The sequence below is a fragment of the Pristiophorus japonicus genome, chromosome 21 (genome assembly GCF_044704955.1).
Source record: "Pristiophorus japonicus isolate sPriJap1 chromosome 21, sPriJap1.hap1, whole genome shotgun sequence".
Classification (NCBI taxonomy): Eukaryota; Metazoa; Chordata; class Chondrichthyes; family Pristiophoridae; genus Pristiophorus; species Pristiophorus japonicus.
Window position 1 is genome coordinate 5,632,917 of NC_091997.1, and position 13,847 is coordinate 5,646,763.

General features: G+C 47.6%; 1 pseudogene; it reads right to left on the minus strand.

Annotated features, from left to right (window-relative positions):
• The window catches only part of LOC139234037 (uncharacterized), a 55,503-nt pseudogene extending 45,840 nt beyond the window's left edge, over positions 1-9,663 (minus strand).
• Positions 9,664-13,847: the final 4,184 nt, after the last annotated feature.

The following is a 13,847-nucleotide window of genomic DNA, read 5'->3' on the forward strand; positions in this document are numbered from 1 at the left end:
CTTTGTGTATTGTAGCAAGTGCCAGTGGTTTGGGGTCTTCAAAGAAATTTTGTTGGAATCATGAATGATGATCTACAAAACACTGGAAAAATCATCAAACTGTATGAACGGAAGGATTTATTCAATCAGTGTAAAACGGGCACATCATGTTCCTTGCAATACAGGCAACGCAATGGCATCATTGTGCCTGTTCCAGAAAACAATAGATTGCAGTCGAGTTATATACAGATGGTTAGTTCAAGTTCAACACTGGCATAGGTCCTAGGAGTAGCTCACGTGTCTAATTCCCAAATGGAGAGCAGAAGGTAATTTGGAGATGAATAAAAAATAGAAAGGTGGACCAAATATTCATGTATATATTTGCTTGTGATTTCTCAGAATTCTGTCCTGCTTCAATTCGTTAAAAGCTCTTAAGTTTTCAATACTTCTTTATGGTGTCTGGTCTGTATTGTAATAACAGCACCACCCAACATCAAGGGGTTCAAAACAACCAGGTCCGTACATTGTCTGTGCAACAACGATGGTACTTTGCCAATACAAAAACGATGATACTTTGCCAATATGTGTTTTACTGACGAATTAATCAGTCTGATGCATACTGGGCAGTGTGCAAAAAAACAAACCAAATAAGTAGGATAGTTAGATGTACCGAGAAACTGTTATCAAGGTTGTAAAACAGCTGAATAAGCAGACAGCAGGTTCTTTTTTTAAATCAGGGGATTTAGTCGTCCCATCTGCCTGAACTTCCTGAATAGAGGAATGATGCAGTATTTGTGGATCAAAGCTGTCAATCATTCTGAAACTCAGAAAAACCCAACTCGTTGACCTTTGCAAATGGGTTACAGTAATTCTACACACGAGTGTAAGGTTACTAGGATTAAAGGGAGGGTGGGTCCTGCAACCTGCTGAAGTACAGTAAGCGCAGTTGCAGATGTTGTGGAAAACGTTGCAGAGAAGGCTAGTTCTTTGTTGCAAGAAAAGTGAAATGACTGAACAAAATAAACATACAAGAAACAGCCAGTCCCAGAATCATTAAACTATTTATGGCTTGAAACCTGGAATGCTCACTGTTCTACATGCTTTTAGAATCCATTATAAATCAGGTTGAAAGTGTCAGACAATAAAATTGTCAATACTGTAAAACTAATGTGTCTCTTGTCAATACACAGGATAATTCCGAACATTGGATTCCTCAACAGTGCCCTCATGTCAGTTCCGTCGAATTGAAATTACTTTTATTGCTCGCTTCTACTGAAAGTAGCTCCACATCAGGTCAACTGGCAAAACAATATCAACAACAACTTATATTTATATAGCCTCTTCAACGTAGTAAAACTTCCCAAGGCGTTTCACAGGAGTGTTATCAGACAAAATTTGACACCGAAACACATAAAGAGATATTAGGACAATTAACCAAATGCTTGATCAAAGTGGTAGGTTTTAAGGAGTGTCGTAAAGGAGGACAGAGAGGTAGAGAGGCGGAGAGGCTTAGGGAAGGAATTCCAGAGCTTAGGGTCTACGCAGCTGTATGCATGGCCGCCAATGGTGGAGCAAAGGAAATCGGAGATGCGTAAGTGGCCAGAATTGAAGGAGCACAGAAATCTCAGAGAGTTGTAGGGCTGGAGGAGGTTACAGAGATAGGGAGGAGCAAGGCCATGGAGGGATTTGAAAACAAGGATGAGAATTTTTAAAAGGTATCAACTAATCCCTAGATGAATTAATAGCTGTGAAAACAATTCGACACCACCCAGGCAGTAACAGACTCTAGTGGGTCCTCAACAGAGACAATGGCAGGTTGAACGGACATTTACGCCATCACAAGGGTCAATACGTCCCGGGACGGGACCATTGACACCCACTAACAGAGTGCTCAAGAGTAATCAAAGAGACAATCAGAGAGGAATGCCTGGTAACAGCCCTTTTGTTCACAACGATCTCAGCTCATGCTGGAGGTGCGGGGGCAGACATACTGCAAAAACCTGTAGGTTTCAACAATTTATCTGTAGAAATTGTAACTTCAGTGGACATTTAGCCAGAATGTGCAGGAAGCCCACAGCAAGGCTAATTTACGAGGCAAATGAACCAGAAGAGGGGTCTGCAAGGCAGGTTGATGCTTGAAACAAAGCAATGGATGCTGAAGTTCAGCAGGTTCATGTGGCAAACATCCACAGCTCATTTTTTTTTTTTTGAAATTCGTAGCCAATCGTTCCAATTCTTTGTCAAATCACAAATGCCAGAGGTCACCTTGGGCCCATTCAAGGATCACTCTGCGCCAATGCTCTTAGCCAAAAGGCCTAGAGCCACTGCACCGTTCCTGGAAGTACTGCAATACCAGGTTCGTGCCATGGAGGTGGATGGGTCAGGTCCCCCACACACCTCCGTGGAGGTGGATGGGTCAAGCCACCCCACCCACCTCCTATTTCCAAAAAAGCAAGCATATACCTTCCTGATCCAGGGAGAACCACCTTGGGGTTATGGTGGTTACTCCCCTGTCAGGTCAGTTACGCATGATCTTAGCCAAAAGGGGAGAAGCGCAAACATCCACAGCTCATATACCAAAACGCCAGCTATGATGATGAAAGTCTGATTAAATGGCATCTCGGTACGCATGGAACTGGACACAAGGGCCAGCCAGTCACTTATGAGTGTCCAACAATTCGAGAAACTATGGCCACTCAGAGCTAGCAGACCCAAATTAGAACACATTGACACGCAATTACGGATATACTCCAAAGAGATCATCCCAATGCTAGGCAGTGCAATGTTTGTGGTCACACATAATAGATCAGAGAACCGGCTGCCACTCTGAATTGTCCCGGGAAATGGTCCCGCGCTTTTGGGGAGGAGCTGGCTAGCCGAGATGAACTGGAAATGGGGGGCTGTGCACGCCATTTCATCTGTGGAGCAAAGTTCATGCTCACGGGTCCCACCGAAATTTGAGTCACGATTTCAACCTGGTGTCGGGACTTTCAAAGGTACCAAAGTAGTGATACGCATCACCCCGGATGCCAGACCAGTGCACCACAAAGCCAGAGCTGTGCCGTATGTGATGCGGGAGAAAATTGAGAGTGAGTTGGACAGGTTGCTAAGAGAGGGCATCATTTCGCCCGTTGAATTCAGCGACTGGGCAAGCCCCATCGTCCCTGTCCTAAAAACGGATGGCTCGGTCAGGATCTGTGGCGACTACAAGGCCACTATCAACCGAGTGTCACTACAAGACCAATACCCGCTTCCGAGAGCGGAGGATCTCTTTGCCACGCTGGCAGGTGGCAAGCTGTTCACCAAGTTGGACCTCACTTCGGCCTACATGACCCAGGAACTGGCCGAAGAATCCAAGCTACTGACCACCATCACCACGCACAAGGGGCTGTTTGTCTACAACAGGTGTCCGTTTGGTATTCGATCAGCGGCGGCTATCTTTCAAAGGAACACGGAAAGCCTGCTCAAATCCATCCCTGGAACAATCGTATTTCAGGCCGACATCCTTATCACGGGTCGAGACACCGAGGAGCACCTCCACAACCTGGAGGAGGTGCTACGCCGACTGGACCGGGTAGGCCTGCGACTAAAGAAGTCCAAGTGTGTGTTTTTGGCCCCAGAGGTCGAGGTTTTGGGCAGGAGGATTCCCGCAGATGGGATCCGGCCTTTCGAATCCAAAACGGAGGCGGTTCGTCGTGCGCCCAGGCCCGGCAACACATCGGAGTTGCGGTCATTTCTGGAACTCTTGAACTATTTCGGGAACTTTCTGCCGAACTTAAGCACATTGTTGGAGCCGTTACACATGCTCCTGCGTAAGGGTTGTGATTGGTTTTGGGGGGACTGTCAGGAACGGGCTTTCAATCGGGCGCGGAACCTGCTTTGTTCTAACAAGCTGTTGACTCTGTACAACCCCTGTAAGAAATTGGTTTTGACATGTGATGCATCATCCTATGGGGTTGGGTGCGTGTTGCAGCAGAGTAATGATGAGGGCCAACTCCAACCTGTGGCTTATGCCTCCATGTCGCTCTCCCAAGCAGAACGGGGATATGGGATGGTTGAAAAGGAAGCACTCGCATGTGTCTATGAGGTGAAAAAGATGCACCAGCACCTTTTTGGCAGAAGCTTCGAGTTAGAAACGGACCACAAGCCGTTAACATCCGTGTTGTCAGAGAGCAAAGCTGTCAATGCCAATGCGTCAGCTCGCATACAGTGATGGGCTCTCACGCTGGCTGCTTATGACTACACCATACGGCACCGGCCAGGCACCGAAAATTGCGCTGACGTGCTCAGCAGGCTCCCACTGGTCACCACTGAGGGGGCAGCGGAGCAAAGCGCTGAGATGGTCATGGCCTTTGACAGTGCAAGCTCCCCCATCACAGCCTGCCTAGATCAAAATCTGGACCAACAGAGATCCCCTCCTATCTCTGATTAAGAAATGTGTCCTGACTGGGGTTTGGGCGCCCGCATCCAAGCCGACTACCTACTATGGGTCAGCCGGGTAGTCATGCCCCAGAAGGGAAGGGAAGCATTCATCAGGGAACTCCACAGCGAGCACCCAGATATCGTGCTAATGAAGGCCATTGCCCAGTCACATGTGTGGTGGCCAAGAATTGACTCAGACCTGGAACACTGTGTTCGCAGGTGCACGACGTGTGCCCAGCTGAGCAATGCCCCCAGGGAGGCCCCACTCAGCCTGTGGCCCTGGCCCACCAAGCCATGGTCACGTATTCACGTAGACTACGTGGGCCCGTTCATGGGAAAAATGTTCCTCATTGTTGTTGATGCGTACTCGAAATGGATCGAGTGCATCATTTTGAATTTGTGCACGACATCCACCACTGTGGAGAGTCTGCGTGCGGTCTTTGTGACCCACGGCTTGCCGGACATCCTGGTTAGCGACAACGGTCCGTGTTTCACTAGCTATCAATTCCGGGAGTTCATGTCGGGTAATGGCATTAACCATGTCAGGACGGCACTGTTCAAGCCGACTTCCAATGGCCAGGCCGAACGTGCGGTCCAAATCATAAAGCAGGGCATGCTCTGGATTCATAGAAACATAGAAACACAGAAAATAGGTGCAGGAGTAGGCTATTCGGCCCTTCGAGCCTGCACCGCCATTCAATAAGTTCATGGCTGAACATGCAACCTCAGTACCCCATTCCTGCTTTCTCGTCATACCCCTTGATCCCCCTAGTAGTAAGGACTACATCTAACTCCTTTTTGAATATTCAAGGACTCTCCCTTCAATGCCGCCTATCGCGCCTCCTGCTGGCCTATAGGTCACGGGTGTCCCGCCCGCAGAACTACTCATGAAACGTACACTTAAAACTCAGCTGTCCCTCATTCATCCAGTCCTGTCAGACATTGTTGAGGGCAAGCGCCAGTCCCAAAATGAGTGCCATGACCGTAACTCAAAGGGGAGATGGATAGAAATCGATGACCCTGTATTTGTTCTTAATCACGATTTGGGGCCCAAGTGGCTTGAGGGTACTGTAATTGGTAAAGAGGGGAATAAGTTCATAGTGGTCAGACTTAACAATGGACAGATATGCCGCAAGCATCTGGACCAAATAAAAAAAAGGTTCAGCATGGACACTGAGGAACCTGAGGAAGATCATGAGATGGTATTCACACCACCGCCAGTGAACGAGCAACAAGAACATTCAGCAGCATGCACAGTCCCTGCGGCCAGCCCGGACAGGCCGGAATCACCACAGGTGACAGAGACACATGCCAAGGCTCAACAACCAGAGCCCCAACTGCGGCGCTCCACGAGAGAGCGTCGACCGCCTGAAAGACTTAATCTTTGACCCCATAAGATGTTTGGGGGGGAGTAGGTGATTTCATGTATGTAACCTTCATGTAACTGTAACCTTCACAACAACACTGCATTCTGTATACACCGAAGAAATGCACACCTTGACCACAGGGGGGTGAACTTGTGGGAGACACTCCTCACCTGGTCATCCAGGTATATAAAGGGAGGTCCCACGCAGGGTCATCACTTCTTGGTCCTGTGAATAAAGGTTCAGTTCACAGGGTGACCTTGTCTGCAGAATGTGTCTCGTGTGAATTTATAGTAGTGTGTAAGGACATTACAGGAACTCCTTCACGGCAAACGAGCCAAAGGTGGGCAGCAGAAACATTACAAGGACACCCTCAAAGCCTCCCTGATAAAGTGCAACATCCCCACTGACACCTGGGAGTCCCTGGCCAAAGACCATCCTAAGTGGAGGAAGTGCATCCGGGAGGGCGCTGAGCACATCGGGTCTCATCGCCGAGAGCATGCAGGCAACAGAAAGAGCGTGCGGCAAAACAATCCCACCCACCCCTTCCCTCAACGACTATCTGTCCCACCTGTGACAGAGACTGTGGTTCTCATATTAGACTGTACAGCCACCTAAGAACTCATGTTAAGAGTGGAAGCAAGCCTTCCTCGATTCCGAGGTACTGCCTGTGATGATGATGATAGACATCAGCAACACTTGCTTCCACTCCTGAAGTGAGTTCTTTGGTGGCTGAACAGTCCAATACGAGAGCCACAGACTCTGTCACAGGTGGGACAGATAGTCGTTGAGGGAAGGGGTAGGTGGGACTGGTTTGCCACATGCTCTTTCCGCTGCCTGCGCTTGATTTCTGCATGCTCTCGGCGTCGAGACTCGAGGTGCTCAGTGCCCTCCCGGATGCACTTCCTCCACTTAGGACGGTCTATGACCAGGGACTCCCAGGTGTCAGTGGGGATGTGGCACTTTATCAGGGAGGCTTTGACGATGTCTTTGTAACGTTTCCACTGCCCACCTTTGGCTCGTTTGCCATGAAGGAGCTCCGAGTAGAGCACTTGCTTTGGGAGTCTCGTGTCTGGCATGCGGACTGCCCAGCGGAGCTGATCGAGTGTAGTCAGTGCTTCAATGCTGGGGATGTTAGCCTGAATGAGGACACTGATGTTGGTGCGCCTGTCCTCCCAGGGGATTTGTAGGATCTTGCGGAGACATCGTTGGTAATAGTTCTCCAGCAACTTGAGGTGTCTACTGTACATGGCCCATGTCTCTGAGCCATACAGGAGGGCGGGTATTACTACAGCCCTGTAGACCGTGAGCTTGGTGGCAGTTTTGAGGGCCTGGTCTTCAAACACTCTTTTCCTCAGGTGGCCGAAGGCTGCACTGGCGCATTGGAGAGGGTTGTTGGATCTGATCGTTGATGCCTGCTCCTGTTGCTAGGAGGCTCCCAAGATATGGGAAGTGGTCCACGATGTCCAGGGCCGCGCCGTGGATCTTGATGACTGGGGGGCAGTGCTGTGTGGTGAGGACAGGCTGGTGGAGGACCTTTGTCTTATGGATGTTTAGCATAAGACCCATGCTTTCGTACGCCTCAGTAAATACGTTGACTATGTCCTGGAGTTCAGCCTCTGTATGTGCGCAGACGCAGGCGTCGTCCGTGTACTGTAGCTCGACGATAGAGGTTGGGGTGATCTTGGAGATGGCGAAGGGTGAACAGATTCCCACTGGTTCTGTAGTTTAGTTCCATTCCAGCGGGGAGCTTGTTGACTGTGAGGTGGAGCATGGCAGCGAGAAAGATTGAGAAGAGGCTTGGGGTGATGACGCAGCCCTGTTTGACCCCGGTCCGGACGTGGATTGGGCCTCTAATGGATCCGTTGGTAAGGATCACGGCCTGCATGTCGTCGTGGAGCAGGCGGAGGATGGTGACGAACTTTTGGGGGCATCCAAAACGGAGGAGGACGCTCTATAGACCCTCGCGGTTGACAGTGTCAAAGGCCTTTGTAAGGTCGAAGAAGGCCATGTAAAAGGGCTGGTGCTGTTCCCTGCATTTTTCCTGTAGCTGTCACACTGCAAAGATCATGTCCGTTGTGCCCCGTAGGGGACGAAATCCGCACTGTGACTCCGGGAGGAGCTCCTTGGCCACGGGAAGAAAACGGTTGAGGAGGACTCTAGCAATGACTTTCCCAGTGGCTGATAACAGGGAGATTCCTCTGTAGTTGCCACAGTCGGACTTGTCCCCTTTTTATAAAGATGGTCACGATTACTGCATCTCTGAGATCCCCCAGCATGCTCGCCTCCCTCCAGATGAGAGAGATGAGGTCATGTATCCGCACCAACGGTGCCTCTCCGCCATACTTCAGTGACTCGGCAGGAATTCCGTCCGCCCCCGTAGCCTTGTTGTTCTTAAGCTGTCTTAGGGCTTTTTCTACCTCGTGCAGTGTTGGGGTCTCACTGAGGTGGTGGTGGGTAGCATGCTGCGGGATGGAGTCGAGAACACTCGAGTCAAAGGCAGAGTCTCGACTGAGGAGATCTTCAAAGTGCTCCTTCCAGCGGGCCCTGACTGCCTCGGTGTCCTTGATGAGTGTTTCCCCGTTCTTGGTCAGCAGTGGGGTGGGGCCTTGGGTGTTTGGTCCGTAGGTGGCCTTGACTGCAATGAAGAATCCTCAGATATCATGGTTGTCGGCCAGCTGCAGTATCTCCTGTGCTTTCTCCATCCACCACCTGTTCTTTAGGTCCCGGATTTTTTGTTGGACCTCAGCCTTGAGCCGTCTGTAATGCTGCTTTGCTGCTCCTGCGTTTGGTTATTGTTTAAGGCTCAGAAATGTCCTGCGCTTGCGATCTATTAGCTCTTGGATCTCCTGATCATTCTCATCAAACCAGTCCTGGTGTTTCCTGGTTGAGTGACCGAGCGTCTCTTTGCAGGCACTGGTTACGGAGGCCTGGAGGGCAGACCAAGCGCTGTGGGCATTCTGTGTCTCGGGATCATCAAGGCACGCCAGATTAGCTGTGAGGCGCTGACTGTATAGGGCTCTCTTAGCTGGGTCCTTAATTGCTCCGGCATTGACTTTTTTGCGGCACTGCTTCTGCTGCCCCCTCCGCTTTGGGAACATGTTGATGTTGATGATGGATCGGATTAGGTGGTGGTCCATCCAGTAGTCATCGACTCCTGTCATGGTGCGGGTGATGCACACATCCTTGCGATCCCTGGCTCGGACAATGACATAGTCGAGCAGGTGGCAGTGCTTGGAGCGAGGGTGTTGCCACGATGACTTGTATTTGTCCCTCTGGCGGAACAAGGTGTTGGTGATGACAAGTTCATGCTCTAGACATTGTGTCAGGAGTAGGGTACCGCTGGAGTTAGCTTTCCCTACCCCCTCTCTACCAATCACAACCCCCCCAGAGGGCTGCGTCCTTGCCAACCCTGGCGTTGAAGTTGCCGAGGAGGATCAGTTTGTCGCCCGCGGGGACGCAGGACAGGGATTTTTCGTGGTTGGTATAAAAACTCTCTTTGGCCTTATCAGTTGCATTGAGTGTTGGGGCGTACGCACTGATGACTTGTGGCGCACTGGTTCTGGAATAGGGCGAGTCGAAGAGTCATGAAGCGTTCGTTAGCCTCGCAGGGGGAGTCTTTGAGGCGGTCAACCAGCTCGTTTTTGATGGCGAAGCCGACTCCGTGGAGGCGGCGTTCTTCCTCTGGTTTCCCTTTCCAGAAGAAGGTGTAACCTCTGCCTTGTTCCTTGGGCTGGCCTTCCCCTGCCCGCCGGGTCTCGCTTAGGGCGGCGATGTCGATATCAAAGCGCCTAAGTTCCCGGGCAACTATGGCGGTGCAGCGTTCCGGCCTGTCGCTGTTGGGATTGTCCATGAGGGTCCTTACATTCCAGGTCCCGAACTTCAGGATGACGGACATGATGGGCTAAATGGCCTCCTTCAATGTTGTACAATTCTATCATTTTGTGAGATAGTTTGGTTGTAAATGTTGTAGTATCAGTTATCAAGGCCAATAATTCGAAGTTGATTTAAAATGTCATTAATCAGTTGTTAATTGTATAAGTTTTCTGAAATAAAAACATTGTCATTTTCCAGTCCATTTATATCAGTCAGATGGCAATTTCTAACAGTCTTAATTGTTCGACTTGCTTGACATGAGAGGATTATGTACTTATGCTTCTGAGCAGTCTCATACCTTTAAAGGTCAAGGTTTGGAGGCAGCAGCTAGAATTCCAACTTTAGCACATCACTGGCACAGTCTAAAGAATCCATTCGTCAACAGTGTACATGTATTAAAATGGATGAAGTTCTGAATTTCTACTGCAGCACAACAGTAAGTCCTCGAAAGACTCAGAGGAGTTGAGGAAATTCCGTTGTAATGTGAGTGTAGTGATTTTTACAACAATTTCGCTGCAAAATGATTACAAACACTGGCCCAAAGCTTGCTGGAGCAGAGCATCTCATGGTGTGCGCCATTAGTTAGACTTTTTCCTGCACTCTCCAGCTCAAAACTTTTTTTGCCCTGTAAGTTGCTGGAAGTACAAGCAGATCACGCAGCGCGGGCAACAGGGCATCTGGGACCTTTATTTAAGGATTGAAAAAGAAACAGAAGGAGAAGGAGGGTAAATTAACGTCAGATCAGATACAGAAAGAGAAATAAAGAGAGAGAAAGAAAGATTGGATTAAAAGAGAGAGAAAGAAGAGACAGAAAGGAAAAGTAAGAAAAAATAATTTAAAGTTAAAATTAATGCTTCAGCTTTCTGAGTTAGAAGAATCATAGAATGGTTACAACACAGAAGGTGGCCATTCTGCCCATTGATCCTGTGCCGGCTCTTTGTAAGAGCAGAGTTAGGAACGGAAACAAAGAAAATCAGCTGGTGCTTCTGCTCCCAGTCACTATTTGGTGAATCCTGCTGGAAAGGGCGAGCACAGGGATATTGTGTGAGGATAGGATTGGGTTTGACCTTCCTCAATCAAAGAGGCTGCCAACTCTCACTGCTCAGGTCTCGGCATCAAGTCTGACTAAGAACTGTATCTCAGTCGCTTCAACTAAGAAGAAATTGATGAAAAAAAAGCTACTCTTTTTGGGTAGATAACATTATTCCTGGATGGTACAGTGAGTTAGGTAACGGTCTATTTGTCTTTGGGATCCAGGTTCAAGTCCAGTGCAGATTGATGGGCTCAATCACTCTCTAATCACTGTAAAACTTCTATTTGAAATAAGCGTATTCAATCAAAGGGTGGTAGAGGCAGAAACCCTTAAAGCATTTAAAAAGTACTTGGATATGCACTTGAAGTGCTGTAACCTACAAAGCTACGGACTAAGAGCTGGAAAGTGAGATTAGGTTGGATAGCTCTTCGTTGGCTGGCATGGACACGATGGGCCGAATGGCTTCCTTCTGTGCTGTAATTTCTCTGATTCTATGAACTCAGCTAGGGAGTCTGGACTTATAGCATAAACTGCTTACTAATTGCCATTAAATTGGCAAACTTGCTTAGAAGCTGCAAGAGGAGTTGGACAGGGAGATGGAAAACTTCACACTGGTACAGCACTGAGTGAATTTCTGAGGTGACAGTAGTGAAAAGGGAATTTTTCTTTGCTTCTCTGTGCTATTCTGTACCTGATCTGGACTTGGTTGACACCAACACTGGATGGCACTGCTCATTTTGGTGATTTGACCTATTTGACCTAGTCATAACATTACATCATCAAGTCTTGCATTGCATTCAGTTCCACTGTAAACCTTGTGAACATATGCTTAATAAAATACTTGCACCAGTAACTGTTAGCAAGTGCCATGCTATTAATGAAGAGTGTCTGTACTTTTAGGCAAAATTTACAATATATACTTAGTGCATTAGAACATCCATTAACAAGATGGAAACTTGACCATTTACTGCAGAGACCCATCAACAATAAAGACACATCAAAATCACCATGAAATGTTATGTATTGATCAAGATGTATTTCTGCATTATAGTTACATGCAGTGCCAACTGATTGAAGGGAGGGGGAAGCAAAGGGCAAACCATTTTGTTCAAAGTACTTCCCCGATGACTATGTGAAGGATAAGTTATCAAAATATTTCTGAATGGCACCATTAATTGTCAAAGAGCCAGTACCAGCGGCTTGCGAGCTGCCCGCGTCGGGAGTGGTGGGGGTGGGGAAGGGGTGGAGGGGGGGGGGGGGAAACGCTAGTTGACAGAGTACATATTCTGTCACATTCTTCCAGAACCAGATGGTACCACCAGACCTGCTGGCTCCAGACTGTATTGAAGCTGCAGCCCCCATTCTAGGTTGAAGGTAGAACCTCCTCGTTATTTACAACACCCAAATGGCCAAGAGGGGATGAGAACCTTTGGGGTAGGATACATGGCATTAGTAAATGGTGTGGAATGCTTTTTTTATGAATATAAATGGAGTTTTAGTTATCAAATGTTTTTGTATAGTTTTTCAACATCTGAGTTTATTTTACGTGGACATTAGGTAAGACTCATCTAAATCTAAAAAAACAAACCAAGCACTAGGGTTTATTTCTACAGGTATGAAAGTGAAAAGTAGTGAATTTATGCTAAACCTGTACTGAACCCCCTAGTGGACTACTGCTCTACCTAGTGGACTACTGTGGTAATGCAACTGCTGATGTAAATATAATAAAAGGATCATGTGACAAGGTCACGTGACAAGTTCCTGTAGAGCCATCTTGTGTGCTAAGTGATGCCGTAAAGAAGATATAACAGTCATATAAAAATAATTCTGCTTTCTTTCAAATATGGCCAACAGGCCTGTAACAAGTAAACATTTGAACTTTAGCTCCATGCTAATAGATTTATATTGATTGTACAATGATAATCTCAAATATCCAATGCTAGTTTGCAAAGTTACTATTTACTTTAAATATATGGCTTTTCCAAAATAGCGCACAGTATTCAGGCCTGAACATTTGATGGGGATCGGGATTTAAATGTTTGAACTTGAATCTGAATTGTTTCAAAATCAGAGGACCTGGTTATGAGGAAACACTGAAGAAACTTGGGTTGTGGAATCTAAAAGAAACATATAAGATAGTAAATGTTATGGAAAATGAAACGCTGGAGCATTACTGCAAGTTACACTATGACAGCAGGAATAGGGGCCACAGGTTCAAACTACTGAAAGGTAAATTATGGATTGATGTCAGCCAAGGAGTGAACACTTGGAATGGGCTTTGGATAGGCCAGTGGAGCCAAAAATCCTGCAACCATTTAAGCAAGAGTTGGGTGGTATGGTTGGGGGAGCTGCACATTTGTCTCTAGGGATGAGCTAGGATTGGCTGATTAGTCTTCCCTATCTGTGTGTGGTTTACAAGCTCCAGATAAAGAATTTGAATAAAGATTCCCTTCTCTAATGTAATATCTGTACACTGCCATTTCAAATGTTTGAATGCCATAACCTACAAAAGCTGCGTTACTTCAGCCAGCTGTGGAAAGCATTCAAATCCAAACGAGGCCAGCTGAGAAAAGGCCAAACAGACCCAATAGAAATGATCCAGCCTCAAAAACAGCTATGGGCTGCTTCTCTGACCATATTAAATTATGATATCAGTGTGAGCCTCAAGGCACTTTTATTTTGTGGTATTACTAATCAATTAACCAACTGCTATTCATGAATTGCCGAGGCCCGAGTTTCTCCAGGTCTCCGCGCATCACTCCTTTGTCGACTTGTTCTTAGTTCTGTCAGAGCAGCTCTTGGGGAACGAGGAGCGCAGTGCAAGAGCAGCTCCACATTGACTGATCCTCCAAAGTCTTTGCTTCTTCCCCCTGCCAATGCGCTGCGTCTCCATCAATCGGTACTCCCTCCAACAGCGAGAAGGAGATAGGTAACTCATCGGGAGAATTTTAACCTGAAAAAAAACGTGTGGGTTGAGGGCAAGGAGATGTTAAAGTATCAAAAAATCTTAATCTCGACCCCAACCCGCCCACTTTTGGCTTTTACTCAGGTGGAACGGGGCGGGCAGTCAACCTGCTGCCAGGAGGTGGGTTGGCATTTTCAATATGATAAAGAGGCCCTGAAGCCTTTGCTTTAACCTGCATGGCTGGGGTTCCTGGGCTTCGGGATTCCTA